The sequence below is a fragment of the Lissotriton helveticus genome, chromosome 3_1, assembly GCF_964261635.1.
Source record: "Lissotriton helveticus chromosome 3_1, aLisHel1.1, whole genome shotgun sequence".
Classification (NCBI taxonomy): domain Eukaryota; kingdom Metazoa; phylum Chordata; class Amphibia; order Caudata; family Salamandridae; genus Lissotriton; species Lissotriton helveticus.
The window spans coordinates 1,281,662,928-1,281,675,581 of NC_136061.1; positions in this window are offsets into that span (position 1 = coordinate 1,281,662,928).

Sequence of the window (12,654 nt, forward strand, 5' to 3'; positions counted from 1 at the left end):
TTTTACAGATCCCCCCGGCCCGTGGCTGTTCCGTGCAGCGTCGTGCAAGGAGTGTTTTGCCCAGTATGTACACAGCTGTTTGCGGATCCCAGGTAAGCCATCTTGTCTCTGTTTTGTTGTCTAATGCTTGTTTTTGTTCCTTTTACAGGTCCCCCCGGCCCGTGGCCGTTCCGTGCAGCGTCGTGCAAGGAGTGTTTTGCCCGGTATGTTTACAGCCGTTTGCGGGTCTCAGGTAAGCCATCTTGTCTCTGTTTTGTTGTCTAATGCTTGTTTTTGTTCCTTTTACAGGTACCCCCTGGCCCGTGGCCGTTACGTGCAGCGTCATGCAAGGAGTGTTTTGCCCGGTATGTATGCAGCTGTTTGCGGGTCTCAGGTAAGCCATCTTGTCTCTGTTTGTTGTCTAATGCTAGTTTTTGTTCCTTTTACAGATCCCCCCCTACCCGTGGCCGTTCCGTGCAGCGTCGTGCAAGGAGTGTTTTGCCCTGTATGTATGTAGCACTTTCTGGGTCTCGGGTAAGCCATCTTGTCTCTGTTTTGTTGTCTAATGCTTGTTTTTGTTCCTTTTACAGGTCCCCCCCCGGCCCGTGGCCGTTCCGTGCAGCGTCGTGCAAGGAGTGTTTTGCCCGGTATGTATGCAGCTGTTTGCGGGTCTCAGGTAAGCCATCTTGTCTCTGTTTGTTGTCTAATGCTTGTTTTTGTTCCTTTTACAGATCCCCCCGGCCCGTGGCCGTTCCGTGCAGCGTCGTGCAAGGAGTGTTTTGCCCAGTATGTACACAGCTGTTTGCGGATCTCAGGTAAGCCATCTTGTCTCTGTTTTGTTGTCTAATGCTTGTTTTTGTTCCTTTTACAGGTCCCCCCCAGCCCGTGGCCGTTCCGTGCAGCGTCGTGCAAGGAGTGTTTTGCCCGGTATGTACACAGCTGTTTGCGGGTTTCAGGTAAGCCATCTTGTCTCTGTTTTGTTGTCTAATGCTTGTTTTTGTTCCTTTTACAGGTCCCCCCCAGCCCGTGGCCGTTCCGTGCAGCGTCGTGCAAGGAGTGTTTTGCCTGGTACGTATACAGCTGTTTGCGGGTCTCAGGTAAGCCATCTTGTCTCTGTTTTGTTGTCTAATGCTTGTTTTTTTCCTTTTACAGGTCCCCCCCGGCCCGTGGCCGTTCCGTGCAGCGTCGTGCAAGGAGTGTTTTGCCCGGTATGTATACAACTGTTTGCGGGTCTCAGGTAAGCCATCTTGTCTCTGTTTTGTTGTCTAATGCTTGTTTTTGTTCCTTTTACAGGTCCCCCCCGGCCCGTGGCCGTTCCGTGCAGCGTTGTGCAAGGAGTGTTTTGCCCTGTATGTATGCAGCTGTTTGCGGGTCTCAGGTAAGCCATCTTGTCTCTGTTTGTTGTCTAATGCTTGTTTTTGTTCCTTTTACAGGTCCCCCCCGGCCCGTGGCCGTTCCGTGCAGCGTCGTGCAAGGAGTGTTTTGCCCGGTATGTATGCAGCACTTTCTGGGTCTCGGGTAAGCCATCTTGTCTCTGTTTTGTTGTCTAATGCTTGTTTTTGATCCTTTTACAGGTCCTACCCGGCCCGTGGCCGTTACGTGCAGCGTCGTGCAAGGAGTGTTTTGCCCGGTATGTATGCAGCTGTTTGCGGGTCTCAGGTAAGCCATCTTGTCTCCGTTTGTTGTCTAATGCTTGTTTTTGTTCCTTTTACAGACCCCCCCGGCCCGTGGCCGTTCCGTTCAGCGTCGTGCAAGGAATATTTTGCCTTGTATGTATGCAGCACTTTCTGGGTCTCGGGTAAGCCATCTTGTCTCTGTTTTGTTGTCAAATGCTTGTTTTTGTTCCTTTTACAGGTCCCCCCGGCCCGTGGCTGTTCCGTGCAGCGTCGTGCAAGGAGTGTTTTGCCCGGTATGTATGCAGCTGTTTGCGGGTCTCAGGTAAGCCATCTTGTCTCCGTTTGTTGTCTAATGCTTGTTTTTGTTCCTTTTACAGATCCCCCCCGGCCCGTGGCCGTTCCGTGCAGCGTCGTGCAAGGAGTGTTTTGCCCGGTATGTATGCAGCACTTTCTGGGTCTCGGGTTAGCCATCTTGTCTCTGTTTTGTTGTCTAATGCTTGTTTTTGTTCCTTTTACAGGTCTCCCCCGGCCCGTGGCCCTTCCGTGCAGCGTCGTGCAAGTAGTGTTTTGCCCGTTATGTATGCAGCAGTTTGCGGGTCTCAGGTAAGCCATCTTGTCTCTGTTTTGTTGTCTAATGCTTGTTTTTGTTCCTTTTATAGGTCCCCCCCCGGCCCGTTGCCATTCCGTGCAGCGTCGTGCAAGGAGTGTTTTTGCCCGGTATGTACACAGCTGTTTGCGGGTCTCAGGAAAGCCATCTTGTCTCTGTTTTGTTGTCTAATGCTTGTTTTTGTTCCTTTTACAGGTCCCCCCCGGCCCGTGGCCGTTCCGTGCAGCGTCGTGCAAGGAGTGTTTTGCCCGGTATGTTGTTTGCGGGTCTCAGGTAAGCCATCTTGTCTCTGTTTTGTTGTCTAATGCTTGTTTTTGTTCCTTTTACAGGTACCCCCTGGCCCGTGGCCGTTACGTGCAGCGTCATGCAAGGAGTGTTTTGCCCGGTATGTATGCAGCTGTTTGCGGGTCTCAGGTAAGCCATCTTGTCTCTGTTTGTTGTCTAATGCTAGTTTTTGTTCCTTTTACAGATCCCCCCCTACCCGTGGCCGTTCCGTGCAGCGTCGTGCAAGGAGTGTTTTGCCCTGTATGTATGTAGCACTTTCTGGGTCTCGGGTAAGCCATCTTGTCTCTGTTTTGTTGTCTAATGCTTGTTTTTGTTCCTTTTACAGGTCCCCCCCCGGCCCGTGGCCGTTCCGTGCAGCGTCGTGCAAGGAGTGTTTTGCCCGGTATGTATGCAGCTGTTTGCGGGTCTCAGGTAAGCCATCTTGTCTCTGTTTGTTGTCTAATGCTTGTTTTTGTTCCTTTTACAGATCCCCCCGGCCCGTGGCCGTTCCGTGCAGCGTCGTGCAAGGAGTGTTTTGCCCAGTATGTACACAGCTGTTTGCGGATCTCAGGTAAGCCATCTTGTCTCTGTTTTGTTGTCTAATGCTTGTTTTTGTTCCTTTTACAGGTCCCCCCCAGCCCGTGGCCGTTCCGTGCAGCGTCGTGCAAGGAGTGTTTTGCCCGGTATGTACACAGCTGTTTGCGGGTTTCAGGTAAGCCATCTTGTCTCTGTTTTGTTGTCTAATGCTTGCTTTTGTTCCTTTTACAGGTCCCCCCCAGCCCGTGGCCGTTCCGTGCAGCGTCGTGCAAGGAGTGTTTTGCCTGGTACGTATACAGCTGTTTGCGGGTCTCAGGTAAGCCATCTTGTCTCTGTTTTGTTGTCTAATGCTTGTTTTTTTCCTTTTACAGGTCCCCCCCGGCCCGTGGCCGTTCCGTGCAGCGTCGTGCAAGGAGTGTTTTGCCCGGTATGTATACAACTGTTTGCGGGTCTCAGGTAAGCCATCTTGTCTCTGTTTTGTTGTCTAATGCTTGTTTTTGTTCCTTTTACAGGTCCCCCCCGGCCCGTGGCCGTTCCGTGCAGCGTTGTGCAAGGAGTGTTTTGCCCTGTATGTATGCAGCTGTTTGCGGGTCTCAGGTAAGCCATCTTGTCTCTGTTTGTTGTCTAATGCTTGTTTTTGTTCCTTTTACAGGTCCCCCCCGGCCCGTGGCCGTTCCGTGCAGCGTCGTGCAAGGAGTGTTTTGCCCGGTATGTATGCAGCACTTTCTGGGTCTCGGGTAAGCCATCTTGTCTCTGTTTTGTTGTCTAATGCTTGTTTTTGATCCTTTTACAGGTCCTACCCGGCCCGTGGCCGTTACGTGCAGCGTCGTGCAAGGAGTGTTTTGCCCGGTATGTATGCAGCTGTTTGCGGGTCTCAGGTAAGCCATCTTGTCTCCGTTTGTTGTCTAATGCTTGTTTTTGTTCCTTTTACAGACCCCCCCGGCCCGTGGCCGTTCCGTTCAGCGTCGTGCAAGGAATATTTTGCCTTGTATGTATGCAGCACTTTCTGGGTCTCGGGTAAGCCATCTTGTCTCTGTTTTGTTGTCAAATGCTTGTTTTTGTTCCTTTTACAGGTCCCCCCGGCCCGTGGCTGTTCCGTGCAGCGTCGTGCAAGGAGTGTTTTGCCCGGTATGTATGCAGCTGTTTGCGGGTCTCAGGTAAGCCATCTTGTCTCCGTTTGTTGTCTAATGCTTGTTTTTGTTCCTTTTACAGATCCCCCCCGGCCCGTGGCCGTTCCGTGCAGCGTCGTGCAAGGAGTGTTTTGCCCGGTATGTATGCAGCACTTTCTGGGTCTCGGGTTAGCCATCTTGTCTCTGTTTTGTTGTCTAATGCTTGTTTTTGTTCCTTTTACAGGTCTCCCCCGGCCCGTGGCCCTTCCGTGCAGCGTCGTGCAAGTAGTGTTTTGCCCGTTATGTATGCAGCAGTTTGCGGGTCTCAGGTAAGCCATCTTGTCTCTGTTTTGTTGTCTAATGCTTGTTTTTGTTCCTTTTATAGGTCCCCCCCCGGCCCGTTGCCATTCCGTGCAGCGTCGTGCAAGGAGTGTTTTTGCCCGGTATGTACACAGCTGTTTGCGGGTCTCAGGAAAGCCATCTTGTCTCTGTTTTGTTGTCTAATGCTTGTTTTTGTTCCTTTTACAGGTCCCCCCCGGCCCGTGGCCGTTCCGTGCAGCGTCGTGCAAGGAGTGTTTTGCCCGGTATGTTGTTTGCGGGTCTCAGGTAAGCCATCTTGTCTCTGTTTTGTTGTCTAATGCTTGTTTTTGTTCCTTTTACAGGTCCGGCCCGTGGCCGGTCCGTGCAGCGTCGTGCAAGGAGTGTTTTGCCCGGTATGTATGCAGCTGTTTGCGGGTCTCAGGTAAGCCATCTTGTCTCTGTTTGTTGTCTAATGCTTGTTTTTGTTCCTTTTACAGATCCCCCCGGCCCGTGGCCGTTCCGTGCAGCGTCGTGCAAGGAGTGTTTTGCCCAGTATGTACACAGCTGTTTGCGGATCTCAGGTAAGCCATCTTGTCTCTGTTTTGTTGTCTAATGCTTGTTTTTGTTCCTTTTACAGGTCCCCCCGGCCCGTGGCCGTTCCGTGCAGCGTCGTGTAAGGAGTGTTTTGCCCGGTATGTTTACGGCCGTTTGCGGGTCTCAGGTAAGCCATCTTGTCTCTGTTTTGTTGTCTAATGCTTGTTTTTGTTCCTTTTACAGGTCCCCCCCGGCCCGTGGCCGTTACGTGCAGCGTCATGCACGGAGTGTTTTGCCCGGTATGTATGCAGCTGTTTGCGGGTCTCAGGTAAGCCATCTTGTCTCTGTTTGTTGTCTAATGCTAGTTTTTGTTCCTTTTACAGATCCCCCCCCTACCCGTGGCCGTTCCGTGCAGCGTCGTGCAAGGAGTGTTTTGCCCTGTATGTATGTAGCACTTTCTGGGTCTCGGGTAAGCCATCTTGTCTCTGTTTTGTTGTCTAATGCTTGTTTTTGTTCCTTTTACAGGTCCCCCCCGGCCGTGGCCGTTCCCTGCAGCGTCGTGCAAGGAGTGTTTTGCCCGTTATGTATGCAGCAGTTTGCGGGTCTCAGGTAAGCCATCTTGTCTCTGTTTTGTTGTCTAATGCTTGTTTTTGTTCCTTTTATAGGTCCCCCCCGGCCCGTGGCCATTCCGTGCAGCGTCGTGCAAGGAGTGTTTTTGCCCGGTATGTACACAGCTGTTTGCGGGTCTCAGGAAAGCCATCTTGTCTCTGTTTTGTTGTCTAATGCTTGTTTTTGTTCCTTTTACAGGTCCCCCCCCGGCCCGTGGCCGTTCCGTGCAGCGTCGTGCAAGGAGTGTTTTGCCCGGTATGTTGTTTGCGGGTCTCAGGTAAGCCATCTTGTCTCTGTTTTGTTGTCTAATGCTTGTTTTTGTTCCTTTTACAGGTCCGGCCCGTGGCCGGTCCGTGCAGCGTCGTGCAAGGAGTGTTTTGCCCGGTATGTATGCAGCTGTTTGCGGGTCTCAGGTAAGCCATCTTGTCTCTGTTTGTTGTCTAATGCTTGTTTTTGTTCCTTTTACAGATCCCCCCGGCCCGTGGCTGTTCCGTGCAGCGTCGTGCAAGGAGTGTTTTGCCCAGTATGTACACAGCTGTTTGCGGATCCCAGGTAAGCCATCTTGTCTCTGTTTTGTTGTCTAATGCTTGTTTTTGTTCCTTTTACAGGTCCCCCCGGCCCGTGGCCGTTCCGTGCAGCGTCGTGCAAGGAGTGTTTTGCCCGGTATGTTTACAGCCGTTTGCGGGTCTCAGGTAAGCCATCTTGTCTCTGTTTTGTTGTCTAATGCTTGTTTTTGTTCCTTTTACAGGTACCCCCTGGCCCGTGGCCGTTACGTGCAGCGTCATGCAAGGAGTGTTTTGCCCGGTATGTATGCAGCTGTTTGCGGGTCTCAGGTAAGCCATCTTGTCTCTGTTTGTTGTCTAATGCTAGTTTTTGTTCCTTTTACAGATCCCCCCCTACCCGTGGCCGTTCCGTGCAGCGTCGTGCAAGGAGTGTTTTGCCCTGTATGTATGTAGCACTTTCTGGGTCTCGGGTAAGCCATCTTGTCTCTGTTTTGTTGTCTAATGCTTGTTTTTGTTCCTTTTACAGGTCCCCCCCCGGCCCGTGGCCGTTCCGTGCAGCGTCGTGCAAGGAGTGTTTTGCCCGGTATGTATGCAGCTGTTTGCGGGTCTCAGGTAAGCCATCTTGTCTCTGTTTGTTGTCTAATGCTTGTTTTTGTTCCTTTTACAGATCCCCCCGGCCCGTGGCCGTTCCGTGCAGCGTCGTGCAAGGAGTGTTTTGCCCAGTATGTACACAGCTGTTTGCGGATCTCAGGTAAGCCATCTTGTCTCTGTTTTGTTGTCTAATGCTTGTTTTTGTTCCTTTTACAGGTCCCCCCCAGCCCGTGGCCGTTCCGTGCAGCGTCGTGCAAGGAGTGTTTTGCCTGGTACGTATACAGCTGTTTGCGGGTCTCAGGTAAGCCATCTTGTCTCTGTTTTGTTGTCTAATGCTTGTTTTTGTTCCTTTTACAGGTCCCCCCCGGCCCGTGGCCGTTCCGTGCAGCGTCGTGCAAGGAGTGTTTTGCCCGGTATGTATACAGCTGTTTGCGGGTCTCAGGTAAGCCATCTTGTCTCTGTTTTGTTGTCTAATGCTTGTTTTTCTTCCTTTTACAGGTCCCGCCCGGCCCGTGGCCGTTCCGTGCAGCGTCGTGCAAGGAGTGTTTTGCCCGGTACGTATACAGCTGTTGGCGGGTCTCAGGTAAGCCATCTTGTCTCTGTTTTGTTGTCTAATGCTTGTTTTAGTTCCTTTTCCAGGTCCCCCCCGGCCCGTGGCCGTTCCGTGCAGCGTCGTGCAGGGAGTGTTTTGCCCGGTATGTATGCAGCTGTTTGCGGGTCTCAGGTAAGCCATCTTGTCTCTGTTTGTTGTCTAATGCTTGTTTTTGTTTCTTTTACAGATCCCCCCCGGCCCGTGGCCGTTCCGTGCAGCGTCGTGCAAGGAGTGTTTTGCCCGGTATGTATGCAGCACTTTCTGGGTCTCGGGTAAGCCATCTTGTCTCTGTTTTGTTGTCTAATGCTTGTTTTTGTTCCTTTTACAGGTCCCCCCAGGCCCGTGGCCGTTCCGTGCAGCGTCGTGCAAGGAGTGTTTTGCCCGGTATGTATGCAGCTGTTTGCGGGTCTCAGGTAAGCCATCTTGTCTCCGTTTGTTGTCTAATGCTTGTTTTTGTTCCTTTTACAGATCCCCCCGGGCCCGTGGCCATTCCATGCAGCGTCGTGCAAGGAATGTTTTGCCGGGTATGTATGCAGCACTTTCTGGGTCTTGGGTTAGCCATCTTGTCTCTGTTTTGTTGTCTAATGCTTGTTTTTGTTCCTTTTACAGGTCCCCCCCCCCCCCGGCCCGTGGCCCTTCCGTGCAGCGTCGTGCAAGGAGTGTTTTGCCCGGTATGTATGCAGCAGTTTGCGGGTCTCAGGTAAGCCATCTTGTCTCTGTTTTGTTGTCTAATGCTTGTTTTTGTTCCTTTTACAGGTCCCCCCTGGCCCGTGGCCGTTCCGTGCAGCGTCGTGCAAGGAGTGTTTTGCCCGGTATGTACACCGCTGTTTGCGGGTCTCAGGTAAGCCATCTTGTCTCTGTTTTGTTGTCTAATGCTTGTTTTTTTTCCTTTTACGGGTCCCCCCCGGCCCGTGGCCGTTCCGTGCAGCGTCGTGCAAGGAGTGTTTTGCCCGGTATGTACACAGCTGTTTGCGGGTTTCAGGTAAGCCATCTTGTCTCTGTTTTGTTGTCTAATGCTTGTTTTTGTTCCTTTTACAGGTCGCCCGTGGCCGTTCCGTGCAGCATCGTGCAAGGAGTGTTTTGCCTGGTACGTATACAGCTGTTTGCGGGTCTCAGGTAAGCCATCTTGTCTCTGTTTTGTTGTTTAATGCTTGTTTTTGTTCCTTTTACAGGTCCCCCCCGGCCTGTGGCCGTTCGGTGCAGCGTCGTGCAAGGAGTGTTTTGCCCGGTATGTATACAGCTGTTTGCGGGTCTCAGGTAAGCCATCTTGTCTCTGTTTTGTTGTCTAATGCTTGTTTTTGTTCCTTTTACAGGTCCCCCCCGGCCGTTCCGTGCAGCGTCGTGCAAGGAGTGTTTTGCCCAGTATGTACACAGCTGTTTGCGGATCTCAGGTAAGCCATCTTGTCTCTGTTTTGTTGTCTAATGCTTGTTTTTGTTCCTTTTACAGGTCCCCCCCAGCCCGTGGCCGTTCCGTGCAGCGTCGTGCAAGGAGTGTTTTGCCCGGTATGTATGCAGCACTTTCTGGGTCTCGGGTAAGCCATCTTGTCTCTGTTTTGTTGTCTAATGCTTGTTTTTGTTCCTTTTACAGGTCCCCCCCGGCCCGTGGCCGTTACGTGCAGCGTCGTGCAAGGAGTGTTTTGCCCGGTATGTATACAGCTGTTTGCGGGTCTCAGGTAAGCCATCTTGTCTCCGTTTATTGTCTAATGCTTGTTTTTGTTCCTTTTACAAATCTCCCCCCGGCCCGTGGTCGTTCCGTGCAGCGTCGTGCAAGGAGTGTTTTGCCCGGTATGTATGCAGCACTTTCTGGGTCTCGGGTTAGCCATCTTGTCTCTGTTTTGTTGTCTAATGCTTTTTTTTGTTCCTTTTACAGGTCCCCCCCGGCCCGTTGCCGTTCCGTGCAGCGTCGTGCAAGGAGTGTTTTGCCCGGTATGTACACAGCTGTTTGCGGGTCTCAGGTAAGCCATCTTGCCTCTGTTTTGTTGTCTAATGCTTGTTTTTGTTCCTTTTACAGGTCCCCCCCGGCCCGTGGCCGTTCCGTGCAGCGTCGTGCAAGGAGTGTTTTGCCTGGTACGTATACAGCTGTTTGCGGGTCTCAGGTAAGCCATCTTGTCTCTGTTTGTTGTCTAATGCTTGTTTTTGTTCCTTTTATAGGTCCCCCCCGGCCCGTGGCCATTCCGTGCAGCGTCGTGCAAGGAGTGTTTTTGCCCGGTATGTACACAGCTGTTTGCGGGTCTCAGGAAAGCCATCTTGTCTCTGTTTTGTTGTCTAATGCTTGTTTTTGTTCCTTTTACAGGTCCCCCCCCGGCCCGTGGCCGTTCCGTGCAGCGTCGTGCAAGGAGTGTTTTGCCCGGTATGTTGTTTGCGGGTCTCAGGTAAGCCATCTTGTCTCTGTTTTGTTGTCTAATGCTTGTTTTTGTTCCTTTTACAGGTCCGGCCCGTGGCCGGTCCGTGCAGCGTCGTGCAAGGAGTGTTTTGCCCGGTATGTATGCAGCTGTTTGCGGGTCTCAGGTAAGCCATCTTGTCTCTGTTTGTTGTCTAATGCTTGTTTTTGTTCCTTTTACAGATCCCGCCGGCCCGTGGCTGTTCCGTGCAGCGTCGTGCAAGGAGTGTTTTGCCCAGTATGTACACAGCTGTTTGCGGATCCCAGGTAAGCCATCTTGTCTCTGTTTTGTTGTCTAATGCTTGTTTTTGTTCCTTTTACAGGTCCCCCCGGCCTGTGGCCGTTCCGTGCAGCGTCGTGCAAGGAGTGTTTTGCCCGGTATGTTTACAGCCGTTTGCGGGTCTCAGGTAAGCCATCTTGTCTCTGTTTTGTTGTCTAATGCTTGTTTTTGTTCCTTTTACAGGTACCCCCTGGCCCGTGGCCGTTACGTGCAGCGTCATGCAAGGAGTGTTTTGCCCGGTATGTATGCAGCTGTTTGCGGGTCTCAGGTAAGCCATCTTGTCTCTGTTTGTTGTCTAATGCTAGTTTTTGTTCCTTTTACAGATCCCCCCCTACCCGTGGCCGTTCCGTGCAGCGTCGTGCAAGGAGTGTTTTGCCCTGTATGTATGTAGCACTTTCTGGGTCTCGGGTAAGCCATCTTGTCTCTGTTTTGTTGTCTAATGCTTGTTTTTGTTCCTTTTACAGGTCCCCCCCCGGCCCGTGGCCGTTCCGTGCAGCGTCGTGCAAGGAGTGTTTTGCCCGGTATGTATGCAGCTGTTTGCGGGTCTCAGGTAAGCCATCTTGTCTCTGTTTGTTGTCTAATGCTTGTTTTTGTTCCTTTTACAGATCCCCCCGGCCCGTGGCCGTTCCGTGCAGCGTCGTGCAAGGAGTGTTTTGCCCCGTATGTACACAGCTGTTTGCGGGTCTCAGGTAAGCCATCTTGTCTCTGTTTTGTTGTCTAATGCTTGTTTTTGTTCCTTTTACAGGTCCCCCCCAGCCCGTGGCCGTTCCGTGCAGCGTCGTGCAAGGAGTGTTTTGCCTGGTACGTATACAGCTGTTTGCGGGTCTCAGGTAAGCCATCTTGTCTCTGTTTTGTTGTCTAATGCTTGTTTTTGTTCCTTTTACAGGTCCCCCCCGGCCCGTGGCCGTTCCGTGCAGCGTCGTGCAAGGAGTGTTTTGCCCGGTATGTATACAGCTGTTTGCGGGTCTCAGGTAAGCCATCTTGTCTCTGTTTTGTTGTCTAATGCTTGTTTTTCTTCCTTTTACAGGTCCCGCCCGGCCCGTGGCCGTTCCGTGCAGCGTCGAGCAAGGAGTGTTTTGCCCGGTATGTATGAAGCACTTTCTGGGTCTCGGGTTAGCCATCTTGTCTCTGTTTGTTGTCTAATGCTAGTTTTTGTTCCTTTTACAGATCCCCCCCTACCCGTGGCCGTTCCGTGCAGCGTCGTGCAAGGAGTGTTTTGCCCTGTATGTATGTAGCACTTTCTGGGTCTCGGGTAAGCCATCTTGTCTCTGTTTTGTTGTCTAATGCTTGTTTTTGTTCCTTTTACAGGTCCCCCCCGGCCCGTGGCCGTTCCGTGCAGCGTCGTGCAAGGAGTGTTTTGCCCGGTATGTATGCAGCTGTTTGCGGGTCTCAGGTAAGCCATCTTGTCTCTGTTTGTTGTCTAATGCTTGTTTTTGTTCCTTTTACAGATCCCCCCGGCCCGTGGCCGTTCCGTGCAGCGTCGTGCAAGGAGTGTTTTGCCCAGTATGTACACAGCTGTTTGCGGATCTCAGGTAAGCCATCTTGTCTCTGTTTTGTTGTCTAATGCTTGTTTTTGTTCCTTTTACAGGTCCCCCCCAGCCCGTGGCCGTTCCGTGCAGCGTCGTGCAAGGAGTGTTTTGCCTGGTACGTATACAGCTGTTTGCGGGTCTCAGGTAAGCCATCTTGTCTCTGTTTTGTTGTCTAATGCTTGTTTTTGTTCCTTTTACAGGTCCCCCCCGGCCCGTGGCCGTTCCGTGCAGCGTCGTGCAAGGAGTGTTTTGCCCGGTATGTATGCAGCTGTTTGCGGGTCTCAGGTAAGCCATCTTGTCTCTGTTTGTTGTCTAATGCTTGTTTTTGTTCCTTTTACAGATCCCCCCGGCCCGTGGCCGTTCCGTGCAGCGTCGTGCAAGGAGTGTTTTGCCCAGTATGTACACAGCTGTTTGCGGATCTCAGGTAAGCCATCTTGTCTCTGTTTTGTTGTCTAATGCTTGTTTTTGTTCCTTTTACAGGTCCCCCCCAGCCCGTGGCCGTTCCGTGCAGCGTCGTGCAAGGAGTGTTTTGCCTGGTACGTATACAGCTGTTTGCGGGTCTCAGGTAAGCCATCTTGTCTCTGTTTTGTTGTCTAATGCTTGTTTTTGTTCCTTTTACAGGTCCCCCCCGGCCCGTGGCCAATCCGTGCAGCGTCGTGCAAGGAGTGTTTGCCCGGTATGTATACAGCTGTTTGCGGGTCTCAGGTAAGCCATCTTGTCTCTGTTTTGTTGTCTAATGCTTGTTTTTCTTCCTTTTACAGGTCCCGCCCGGCCCGTGGCCGTTCCGTGCAGCGTCGTGCAAGGAGTGTTTTGCCCGGTACGTATACAGCTGTTGGCGGGTCTCAGGTAAGCCATCTTGTCTCTGTTTTGTTGTCTAATGCTTGTTTTAGTTCCTTTTACAGGTCCCCCCCGGCCCGTGGCCGTTCCGTGCAGCGTCGTGCAGGGAGTGTTTTGCCCGGTATGTATGCAGCTGTTTGCGGGTCTCAGGTAAGCCATCTTGTCTCTGTTTGTTGTCTAATGCTTGTTTTTGTTTCTTTTACAGATCCCCCCCGGCCCGTGGCCGTTCCGTGCAGCGTCGTGCAAGGAGTGTTTTGCCCGGTATGTATGCAGCACTTTCTGGGTCTCGGGTAAGCCATCTTGTCTCTGTTTTGTTGTCTAATGCTTGTTTTTGTTCCTTTTACAGGTCCCCCCAGGCCCGTGGCCGTTCCGTGCAGCGTCGTGCAA